Source organism: Callorhinus ursinus, unplaced genomic scaffold, assembly GCF_003265705.2.
Source record: "Callorhinus ursinus isolate GAN/ISIS: 27379988/994484 unplaced genomic scaffold, GSC_fseal_2.0 scaffold4, whole genome shotgun sequence".
Lineage (NCBI taxonomy): Eukaryota > Metazoa > Chordata > Mammalia > Carnivora > Otariidae > Callorhinus > Callorhinus ursinus.
The window spans coordinates 96,876,205-96,887,820 of record NW_027397066.1 but is presented as its reverse complement, the minus strand read 5'-3'; the positions used below and the strand labels follow the sequence as shown (position 1 = coordinate 96,887,820).

The window sequence follows — 11,616 nt, the reverse complement described above, 5'->3', positions numbered from 1 at the left end:
GGATGGTATTTTGATGGGGATTGCATTGCATGTGTAGATTGCTCTAGGTAGCATTGACATCTACACAATATTTGTTCTTCCAATCCATGAGCATGGAAAGTTTTTCCATTTCTTTGTGTCTTCTTCAATTTCTTTCATGAGTATTTTACAGTTTTGTGAGTACAGATCCTTTGCCTCTCTGGTTAGATTTATTCCTAGGTATCTATGGTTTGGGGTGCAATTGTAAATGGGATCGACTCCTTAATTTCTCTTTCTTCTGTCTTGCTATTGGTGTATAGGAATGCCACAGATTTCTGTGCATTGATTTTATATCCTGCCACATTACTGAATTCCTGTATGAGTTCTATCAGTTTTGGGTTGAGTCTTTTGGGTTTTCCACATAAAGTATCATATCATCTGCAAACAGTGAGAGTTTTATTTCTTCTTTGCCAATTTGGATGCCTTTGATTTCTATTTGTTGTCTGATTGCTGTGGCTAGGACTTCTAATACTATGTTGAATAGCAGTGGTGATAGTGGACATCCCTGCCACGTTCCTGACCTTAGGGGGAAAGCTCTCAGTTTTTCCACATTGACAATGATATTCACTGTAGGTTTTTCATAGATGGCTTTCATGATATTGAGGTATGTACCCTCTATCCCTATACTCTGAAGAGTTTTGATCAAGAAAGGATGCTGTACTTTGTCTAATGCTTTTTCTGCATCTATTGAGAGAATCATATGGTTCTTGTTCTTTCTTTTGTTAATGTATTGTATCACGTTGATTGATTTGCCATTTTGAACCAACCTTGCAGCCCAGGATAAATCACACTTGGTCGTGGTGAATAATCCTTTTAATGTACTGTTGGATCCTATTGGCTAGGATTTTGGTGAGAATTTTTACATCCATGTTCATCAAGGATATTGGTCTGTAATTCTTTTTGATGGGGTTTTTGTCTGGTGTTGGGATTCAGGTAATGGTGGCGTCATAAAACGAGCTTGGAAGTTTTCCTTCCATTTCTATTTTTTGGAACAGTTTCAGAAGAATAGGTATTAATTCTTCTTTAAATGTTTGGGAGAATTCCCCTGGGAAGCGATCTGGCCCTGGGCTTTTGTTTGTTGGGAGATTTTTGATGACTGCTTCAATTTCCTTAGTGGTTATAGGTCTGTTCAGGTTTTCTATTTCTTCCTAGTTCAGTTTTGGTAGTTGATACATCTCTAGGAATGCATCCATTTCTTCCAGGTTATCTAATTTGCTGGCCTATAGTTGCTTATAATATGTTCTTATAATTGTTTGTATTTCTTTGGTGTTGGTTGTGATCTCTCCTCTTTCATTCATGATTTTGTTGATTTGGGTCATTTCTCTTTTCTTTTGGATAAGTCTGGCCAGGGGTTTATCGATCTTGTTAATTCTTTCAAAGAACCAGCTCCTAGGTTCGTTGATCTGTTCTACTGTTCTTTTGGTTTCTATTTCATTGATTTCTGCTCTGATCTTTATTATTTCTGTTCTCCTGCTGGGTTTAGGCTTTATTTGCTGTTTTTTCTCTAGCTCCTTTAGGTGTAGGGTTAAGTTGTGTATTTGAGACCTTTCTTGATTCTTGAGAAAGTCTTGTATTGCTATATAATATCCTCTTAGGACTGCCTTTGCTGCATCCTAAAGATTTTGAACAGTTGTTTTCATTTTCATTGGTTTCCATCAATTTTTTTAATTCCTCCTTATTTTCCTGGTTGACCCATTCATTCTTTAGTAAGATGCTCTTTAGCCTCCATATATTTGAGTTCTTTTCGACTTTCCTCTTGTGATTGAGTTCTAGTTTCAAAGCACTGTGGTCTGAAAATATTCAGGGAATAATCCCAATGTTTTGGTACCAGTTGAGACCTGGTTTGTGACCTAGGATGTGATCTATTCTGGAGAATGTTCCATGGGCACTAGAGAAGAATGTGTATTCTGTTGCTTTGGGATGGAATGTTCTGAATATGTCTGTGAAGTCCATTTGGTCCAGTGTGTCATTTAAAGTCTTTATTTCCTTGTTGATCTTTTGCTTAGATGATCTGTCCATTTCAGTGAGGGGGTCTGTTAAAGTCCCCCACTATTATTGTATTGTTGTCAGTGTGTTTCTTTGCCTTTGTTATTAATTACCTTATATAATTGGCTGCTATCATGTTAGGGGCATAGATATTTATAATTGTTAGATCTTGTTGGATAGACCTTTTAAGTAGGATATCGTGTCCTTCTTCATCTCTTATTACAGTCTTTGGTTTAAAATCTAATTTGTCTGATATAAGGATTGCCACCCCAGCTTTCTTTTGGTGTCCCTTAGCATGGTAAATTGTTTTCCACCCCCTCACTTCCAATCTGGGGGTGTCTTTGGGTCTAAAATGAGTCTCTTGCAGACAGCATATCAATGGGTCTTGTTTTTTAATCCAATATGATAGCCTGTGTCTTTTGATTGGAGCATATAGCCCATTTACATTTAGAGTAACTATTGAAAGATATGAATTTAGTGCCATTGTATTGCCTGTAAGGTGAATGTTACTGTATATTGAGTGTGTTCCTTTCTGTTCTATGCTGCCTTTAGGTTCTCTTTGCTTAGAGGACCCCTTTCAATATTTCTTGTAGGGCTGGTTTCATGTTTGCAAATTCCTTTAGTTTTTGTTTGTCCTGGAAGCTTTTTATCTCTCCTTCTATTTTCAATGACAGCCTAGCTGGATATAGTATTCTTGGCTGTATATTTTTCTCCTTTAGTGCTCTGAAGATATCATGCCAGTCCTTTCTGCCTGCCAGGTCTCTGTGGATAGGTCTGTTGCCAATCTAATGTTTCTACCACTACAGATTACAGATCTCTTCTCCTGAGCTGCATTCAGGATTTTCTCTTTGTCTATGAGACTCGGAAGTTTTACTATTAGATGTTGGGGTTTTGACCTAATTTTATTGATTTTGAGAGAGGGTTCTCTGTGCCTCCTGGATTTTGATGCCTATTTCCTTCCCCACATTAGGGAAGTTCTCTGCTATAATTTGTTCCAATATACCTTCTGCATTTCTCTCTTTCTCTTCTTCTGGGATCCCAATTATTCTAATATTTTTTGTCTTATGTTATCACTTATTTCTCGAATTCTGCCCTCATGATCCAGTAGTTGTTTATCTCTCTTTTTCTCAGCTTCTTAATTTTCCATCATTTGGTCTTCTATATCACTGATTCTCTCTTTTGCCTCGTTTATCCTAGCAGTTAGTGCCCCCTTTTTTGATTGCACCTGATTAATAGCCTTTTTGATTTCGACTTGGTTAGGTTTTAGTTCTTTTATTTCTCCAGAAAGGGTTTCTCTAATAACTTCCATGCTTTTTTCAAGCCCAGCTAGTATCTTTAAAATCATGATTCTGAACTCTAGGTCAGACATTGTGCTAATGTCCATACTGGGTAGGTCCCTGGCAGTCGGTACTACCTCTTGTTGTTTTTGTTGAGGTGATTTTTTCCATCTTGTCATTTTGTCCAGAGAATAGTTGAATGAGAGAACAAAATGCTAACAGAGTAACAACGTCCCCAGAAAATATACTCTAAACAAATCAGAAAAGACCTGAAACCAGGAGAAAAGAAAGATAAAAGAAAGAAAAAAAAGAAAAGAAAGAAAAAGAAAAAGATAAAAACAAACAAAAACACTACAAAACAAAACAAAAAACAGAATATGATCAAATATGATCATGCTTATGCATAGATCAGTGCCACACACTAGATTTTGGGTGTATTTTGGTCTGTTAGAAGAAAGTGCCTCCCAAAATTTTAAAGAAAGAAAGACTTACATATGTACAAAATAAGAGTTGATACAATGAAGGGATGGACTATGACTGTAAAGATGAAAATTGCAAACAAATTTATAAAAGGAATTGATAAGAAGTTGTTTGAAAAAAGAAAGAAGAGGATTTAAAAAAAAAGAAAGAAAGAAAAACAAAGGGGAGAGAATGTGATCAGGCAGAATTCTAGAACAAAGCCATACACTAGAGATTTAGTGTATATTTTGATCTGTTAGAAGAAACTGTATCTCAAAATTTTAAAGAGGAACAACATATATATATATGCCAATAATAAGGGTAACTACTATGAAGTAATAGATAATGACTCTAAAAATGAAAAATAAAAATGTTTTTAAAAAAAGGGATTGATAAGATGTTGGTTGAAAAAGGGAAAAAGAAAAATTTAAAAAAAGTTAAAAAAATTAACTTTGGAAGACTAAAGAATCATGGTAAAAAAGCCATTAATTCTATGTGCTGTATTCCCCTAGCGCTGGAGTTCTGCCATTCTCATTGATCGGTAAACTTGGTCTTGGCTGGCTGTTCCTGCTGATCTTCTGGGGGAGGGGCCTGTTGTCATGGTTTCCAAATGTCTTTGCTGGAGGCGGAATTGCCCCGCCTTGTCTGTCCGGGGGTACGTAATCTGCTCGTGTTTGCTCTCAGGAGCTTTTGTTCCCTGCAAGCTCTTGGTACAGCTTTGCAGGATGAGAGCGAAAATGGCAGCCTCCCAATCTCCGCCCCTGAGGAGGCAAGAACTCGGGGCCCCACTCCTCAGTGCACCCCTGGAGAAAAGCAGTAAGTCACTCCCGTCTCCCTGGTCTCCAGCCGCACTCCGTGCTCACCCGGCCTGTGACCGAGCGTTTCTATCTCTGGCACCCGACCCGGTGCAGAGTCTCCAAACCCAGTGGATCCCTGTGGTGCGCTCCCATGCTGCTCCCCCCAGGGGAGGAAGGGGAGTCTCCCCGGATCTGCTGCTTGTTGGGTCCCTGCTGGAGGAGCAGTGGCCCAACTGGGCCGCAGATCACGGTTTATGGCAACCCTGAGCTGAGAGCTCGTGCCTCGGCTCCATCTCTGCAGCCGGCTTCCCTCCTCTGATACCTGGGAGCTCTGCTGCACTCAGTCATGCCCGGTCTTTCTATGACCCTGAGGGTCCTGAGACCACACTGTCCCAGCAAGGGTTCCATCCCCAGCTTAGCCACTGGATCGATGTCCCTCAGCGGAGCCCTTCTAAAAGTTCCGATTTTGTGCTCCGCGGCTCTATCACTTGCCAGAAGGGGCCAACGGCGGCCCCCTCCCCCGCTGTCTATCCTCCCAAATATCGCCTCGGATTCACTTCTCCCCACGTCCTACCTTCCAGAAAGTGGTCTCTTTTCTGTTCAGAGAGTTGTTGCTATTCTTTTCTTCAATCTCCTGTTGAGTTCGTAGGTGTTCAGAATGGTTTGATCCCTATTCAGCTGAATTCCTGAGACCAGACGAAATCCAGGTCTCCTATTCCTCTGCCATCTTGCTCCACGCCCCCAGAAGCATTTCTTAATTAGAATCGGTGTTGGTTAACATGATAATTAAAAAAGTTATGTGCAGTATGTATACTTAAGAAGTGTTGTCTTCAATTTTCTGAGAGAATTCTGATGATTAGTTTTTAATAATATTCTCTGAAATTCAAAGTCATAATTTTATTTTTTTCTTCATTTCTTTCAACAAGTTTTTTACAACCTATGGAGTAAGATTGGACAATTTGTGTATGTGTCCATTCTTTAAAATAATGGGATGTTAAATTTATGAAAACTCAGATGCTATGGAATAAAACACTCGAGTCACTAGACTATAAATCTATAAATAGCTACAAGGTAAACAATGAGTAAAGATACATTACTCTCACTGCTTAGGAAAAAAGTTCTCGCTTAAAGCCAGAATACAAATACATTCAAATACAAAAGACCAGTTTCATGAAATGCTTAAGGTCAAATACAGTGGTATTGCTCTGAAGATACATACATAGGAAAGAAATTGATCAAAACATAACAGTGAAAATCACGAAGAAGCTTAGTATATTGAGATGAGGTTAAAATCCTTATTTGTATTTTATAACTTCTTTCTTTTGATGGCAGTAAGATGTTATATGGCAATATTTTACCCAGGAGGACTCTAATTTTGAAACATTTTATTTCTAAGAGAAAAAGAAGGAACAAAACCAGCTATCAGAATCATATATTGTTCTTTCATAGAAAATAGCCAGCAAGCCATAAATCATACAGCCCTAATCTTGGACTATTTCTTGCAATCATGGAAATTAAGAAAGAATAGAATGAGAAAAAAAGAGGAAAAGGTGAAAAAGGAGGATTTTAAGAGAAGGAGGGAGAGGGTGAAGGGAAGGGGGATAGGGATTGAGAGTGACAGAGAAAAGATGAAAAAAAAGAAAAAGCAAGAAATTGATGTACCCCATTCTGATTCGCCTCAATGGACATTTGGAAGAAGATACACTTTGGCAGTAAAATGTGTTTTTTTTTTATTTCTGAATATTTTAAACATAATCTTTATGGTGTGGAGATTGTCTTTTTTCCCTCTCACATGGTTAATAACTGTAAATTCATATTCTATCAGGGTTATTTTTCACTGGAGTTCCCACCATCCTGAATTGTCCAGACAAGATTTTAAGTTTTCTTTGGCCAGCATCTGAAGTTCACTTATTCTGGACTGACATTGTGTTAACGTTTGGATTCATGTTCTGCCATGATGTTGGTAATAGTTTAAGTGACCTCAAAAAGAATATACTTCCAAGTCCTGATCCCTGGTACTTGTGAATGTGCCCTTATTTGGAAATAGGGTCTTTGTGGGTGTAACTAAGTATCTCAGAATGAAATCATCTTGAATTTAGGGTGTGCCCTAAATCCAATGGCCCATGTGCTATGAGTGACAGATTTCAGATACAGAGAAGGTAAGGTAAGGATGGAGACAGATTGGAGTGATGTGTCTATTAGCCAAGAAGTGTCAAGCATCCACCAGAAGCTGGGAGAAAGGTGTGGGATAGATTCTGACTCAGAACCTGCAGAAGGGACCAACATCTTGTTTGGGATTTCTGGTTTTCAGAACCATGTGAGAAAAAATTTCAGTTGTTGTAAGCCACCAAGTTTGTGGTACTGTATTACCACAGCCCAAGGAAACAAATATAGTAGCATTATCTAAGACTCCACAAAACTCGTGGGGCAAGTTTAAAGTTCAGATGGTTTCTTCGTGATTCTTTAGCCATTCACACCCTTGTCAGACTGCTATCCCTCTGTAGCTTCACAATGCTGACACTTCGTAATTATCTAATTTTGTGTTGTCATTAAAATTGGTCTCTAAGGCCAATATTTGGTTTTTAGAATCATGATTTTTTTTTTCCTACTTCAGCTCCCATTGACAACTTTGTCTTTTCTGAGTTTCTTTCTTTTTTTTTTAGTGTTTTTTTTAATTTTTTATTGTTATGTTAATCATTTTCTGAGTTTCTATTTTGTTTTTGGAAGTCGTAAATTTCCTTATCTCATTTTAGAGCTCAGCTATGGAGTTTTTTTAAAGTCACACTTTTTCGTGGTGCCTGAGTAGCTCAGTCAGTTAAGTGTCCAACTCTGGACTTCAGCTCAGGTCATGATCTCAAGGCTGTGAAGTCAAGCCCCTCGTTGGGCTCTGTGCTGGGTGTGGAACATGCTTAGGATTCTCTTTCTCCTTCTCCTTCTGCCCCATCCTCACCCCACTCTCATTCTCTCTAAATAAATAAATAAGTAAATAAATGCCACACTGTTTCATATATATTAAATATATTATATAATGTATATTATATATATATATATATATAATTATACATAATGTATATATAATGTATATACATATATAGAAATATATATGGGATGTTCCTGGACATGGGTTAAGTGTCTGACTCTTGGTTTCAGTTCAGGTCATGATTTCAGGGATGGTGGTACTGAACCCCTCATCATGCTCCCCACTCCCAGTGGGGAGTCTGCTTGAAGATTCTCCCCCTCTGCCCCTTCCCTGATTCATGCTCACTCTCTCTCTTTCTCAAATAAATAAATAAATCTTAAAAAAGGAATATATATTATATTTATATGTGTGAAAAATTTATATGTGTGAAAAGATGGACACAGGGAGTTGTATGTGTTATAGGGATCTTTTCATACTGATTTTACTTGTCATGGAAAAAAGCCTTTTAAAACTGAAATTAGGTAAAATGGATGCATATTTTATGGAGAACTGAACTGATTTCCAAAGATTCCTTTACTTAGCCAAATACAACTTTCGTTCTCACAAATTATGTAAAATTGGAGAATAGTTCTAAGAACATTTGAAGAGTCACTTTTGTAACCCCATTTACACAGTTGCAGAGTATGTTAAGAATTGTGGATCCGTTGGCTATCTTCATGGATGGGAAGATACAATATTGTTAAAATGTCCATACTACTCAAAGCAACTTACAGATCCAATGCAGTCCCCATCAAAATCTGAATGAAGTTGGAGGCATCACACATCTTGATTTCAATACATGTTCCAAAAATATGATAATCAACACATGTAGTACTAGGGTAAAGACAGACACATAGACCAATAGAATGGAATAGAGAGCTTAGAAATAAACCCTTGCAAGTGCAGCCAAGTGGTCTTTGACAAAGATGCGAGACCAGTCAATGGCGAAGGGAGAATCCCTTCAACAAATGGTCCTGGGAAAAGTTGATATCCACATGAAATATTATGAACTTGGACCCTTACCTTACACCGTGCACAAAAATTAACTTAAAATGAGTCTTTAAACTAAACATAAGACCTAAAACTATAAAACTCCTAGAAGAAAACATAGGGAAAAGACTTCCTGATGTTGGATTTGACAATGATTTCTTGTCTATGACATCAAAATATAGGCAGCAAAAGCAAAAATAGACAAATGGGACATCAAACTGAAAATCTCCTCTGCACAAAAACAAACAAACAATAGAGTGAAAAGGCAATCTACAGAATGGGAGCAAATACTTGCAAATAATGTACTGACTAGGAGCTAATATCTGGACTGCATAAATAACTCCTACAACTCAACAACAACAACAACAACAAGAACACATAATCCAATTTAAAAATAGGCAAGAGTTTAATAGACATTTCTCCAAAGCAGACATACAAATGGTCATCAGGCATATGAAAGGATGTTCAATGCAGTAATCTTTAGAGAAATAAAAATAAAAACCACAATGTAATATCATCTCAGAATCATTAGGAAGCCACTATAAAAAAGAAAAACCAAACCAAACCAACAAACCAAAAAAAGCGCAAGTAGCAAGTACTGCTGAAGATGTGGAGAAACTGGAACACTTGGGCACTTCAGGTGGCAATGTAAAATGGGGCAGCTGCTAAGGAAAACAATAGGGAGTTTCTTCAAAAAATTAAAAATACAATTACTATATGAGCTAGCAATCCTACTTCTGAGTGTATATCTGAAATAATTGAAAATAGTATCTTGAAGAGCTATTTACACCCCCATGCTCATTGCAACTCTACTCACAATAGCCAAAAGGTAGAGGTAACCCAAAGGTCCATGGATGAACGAATAAAGAAAATATGGTACATACATAAAATGGAAAATGACTCATCTTTATATAAAAGGAAAGCCTGCCATATGCTACAATACGGACAAAACTCAAAGACATTATGATAAATGAAATAAGCCAGTCATAAAACGAAAAATACTGTATGGTTCTGGTATATGTCAAACTCACAGAAGCAGAAATTAGAATGATGGTTGCTAGGGACTGAGGGTGGGGGCAGAAATGAGTTATTCAATAGTACTGAGTTTCAGTTTTGCAAGATGAAAATTTCTAGTGACCTGTTGCCTAACAATATGAATAAAGTTAACACTACTAAATTGTATACTTAAAAATGGTGAAGACTGTAATTTTCAAAGCTAAAAAATTAAAAATAAATAGGTTGATAAATCTAGGACCTTATCAACCCTCTAATACAAACAGAGCAAAAAAAAAAAGAATTCTGGATACTTGCACAATATACTAATTAGTTAATTCAAACTAAATTATTTGTAATGGCACAAGTCATTAGATAGTCTAAAGAAAACAGAGTAGAGCACACATTGAAGCAATGCGAACAGGTTCATCTGAAAATCTTACATTTCTTGTACCAGTACCTGATACTTAACTAGATATAGAAGCAGAAACCACTTACTCTGCAGCCAGCCCATAAACTCAGCATTGGATGCAATGTTTTATATTAAACACGGCTCTCCGCTGCTGCATCCAGCCTTCCTCCTGCGATGTGTGTCAGCAGCACTACCCTGAGCCAGCTCTCTAGAGCTGTGTTCATCTGCCATGTCTCTAAGTCATAGCGCTTTCCTGCACAGCCAAGCCTGTCGTTTATGCACAGTGCAGAATGTACTGGGCAGCTTGCCTAGAATATGCCATGTTCTTGCCTTTTTTAAAAGATGTAGCACAGAAGCATCGCAAGTCCTTTTCTTTATAAACATCCTTCATGACATTTATCTCTTCTCTCCCAACATTGTAAAACTTACCTGCTATAATAACAGGGAACCTCTGATTATGATTATGATTATGATTATGCCATCCTCTGACGACAAGTTGTGGGAGTGCTGAGATACTGACTAGAATTCGACCCCCTTAAAAAATTTGGAACAGAATGGGCTCAAGAAGGCATTTTTTTTTTTTAAAGATTTTATTTATTTATTTGTCAGAGAGAGAGAGAGAAAGAGCACAAGCAGGAGGGGCAGCAGGCAGAGGGAGAAGTAGGCTCCCCGCTGAGCGGGGAGCGGGGAGCCCTACCTGGGACTCGATCCCAGGATTCTGGGATCATGACCTGAGCCGAAGGCAGCTGCTTAACCAACTGAGCCACCCAGGCATCCCAAGAAGGCGTTTCACTTGTCAGAATCTTCAGGCTCGGAGTCTGAACTTAAGAACAAGGATTGTTGTCGCCTTCTGCAGAATGAACAGGCATCCAGAATGTGCATTTGTTATATTTTGATGACTCTGTTAGCACCTTATTCTGCTCACACGTGCTGTACACTATTTACGTGAGAAACTGCTTCTCAAGTTTCTGTAATAGCTAGTGCTTAGGCACTTTTTAAGGATTTTTATACTGGTCACGTTTGTTTCAGAAACATTTTAAAAGTGAAAAGCTTTATTTTTAACTACATATAAAAGGTAATTCTTCAGCATATCATTTAGGACATCTCAAATATCATTTTGATAAAAAGCAGTATAAATAGCAACACTGTCTCTATCAAGGATGTCTATTTTTGACATATTTATGTCAATATTGAGAATTATATAGACCAGATTTCCATAATTCTATTGTCAACAAGAAATTATTTTATATTTGCTTAGGTTCCACCTATACCCCAGACCACAGCACACTTTTCCCCCATAGCTCTCTATTTTGCCTGCTTCAAGCTAGATTGAATATGTCAGAATGTATGAATCCTAGGAAGAAGGACAACTGACATCAAACTTTTCGATAAGTCTCAAGGGAACTATTTTAAACAACCTTGGTTTCCAAAGTTAAGGACATGTTTAGTTATTAAACAACAGCTCTTGAGAATGCGTTCTACTTTTTGGTGTTGTCAACATTGGTTTTGTTGGAATCCTAACCTCAACAGCAAAGTGTAGTATCAGTAAGGGAAAAACATTCTAGGAACCAGCAGATTTTCAACAAAGAGTACTGTCAACACCACCTTCCTAATTTGTGGGGCTCAGTGAGAAATGGAAACAGGGAGCAGCTTGTTCAAAATGCAGAAAAAAGATGACTTTAAAGATACCAACACATAGAGGTTTTTCCATTTTTTTCTGCAGTG

The 11,616-nt window shown here is 37.7% G+C and overlaps 1 long non-coding RNA gene across 1 annotated transcript in view; it reads right to left on the bottom strand.

The window, feature by feature from the left end:
• LOC141372647 (uncharacterized) overlaps positions 1–10,123 on the bottom strand; it is a 60,047-nt gene extending 49,924 nt beyond the window's left edge. Inside the window, exon 1 of the long non-coding RNA XR_012378012.1 lies at positions 9,978–10,123. This is a non-coding gene — a long non-coding RNA (uncharacterized lncRNA). The remainder of the gene's footprint in view (positions 1–9,977) is intronic.
• Between the last annotated feature and the right edge of the window lie 1,493 nt (positions 10,124–11,616).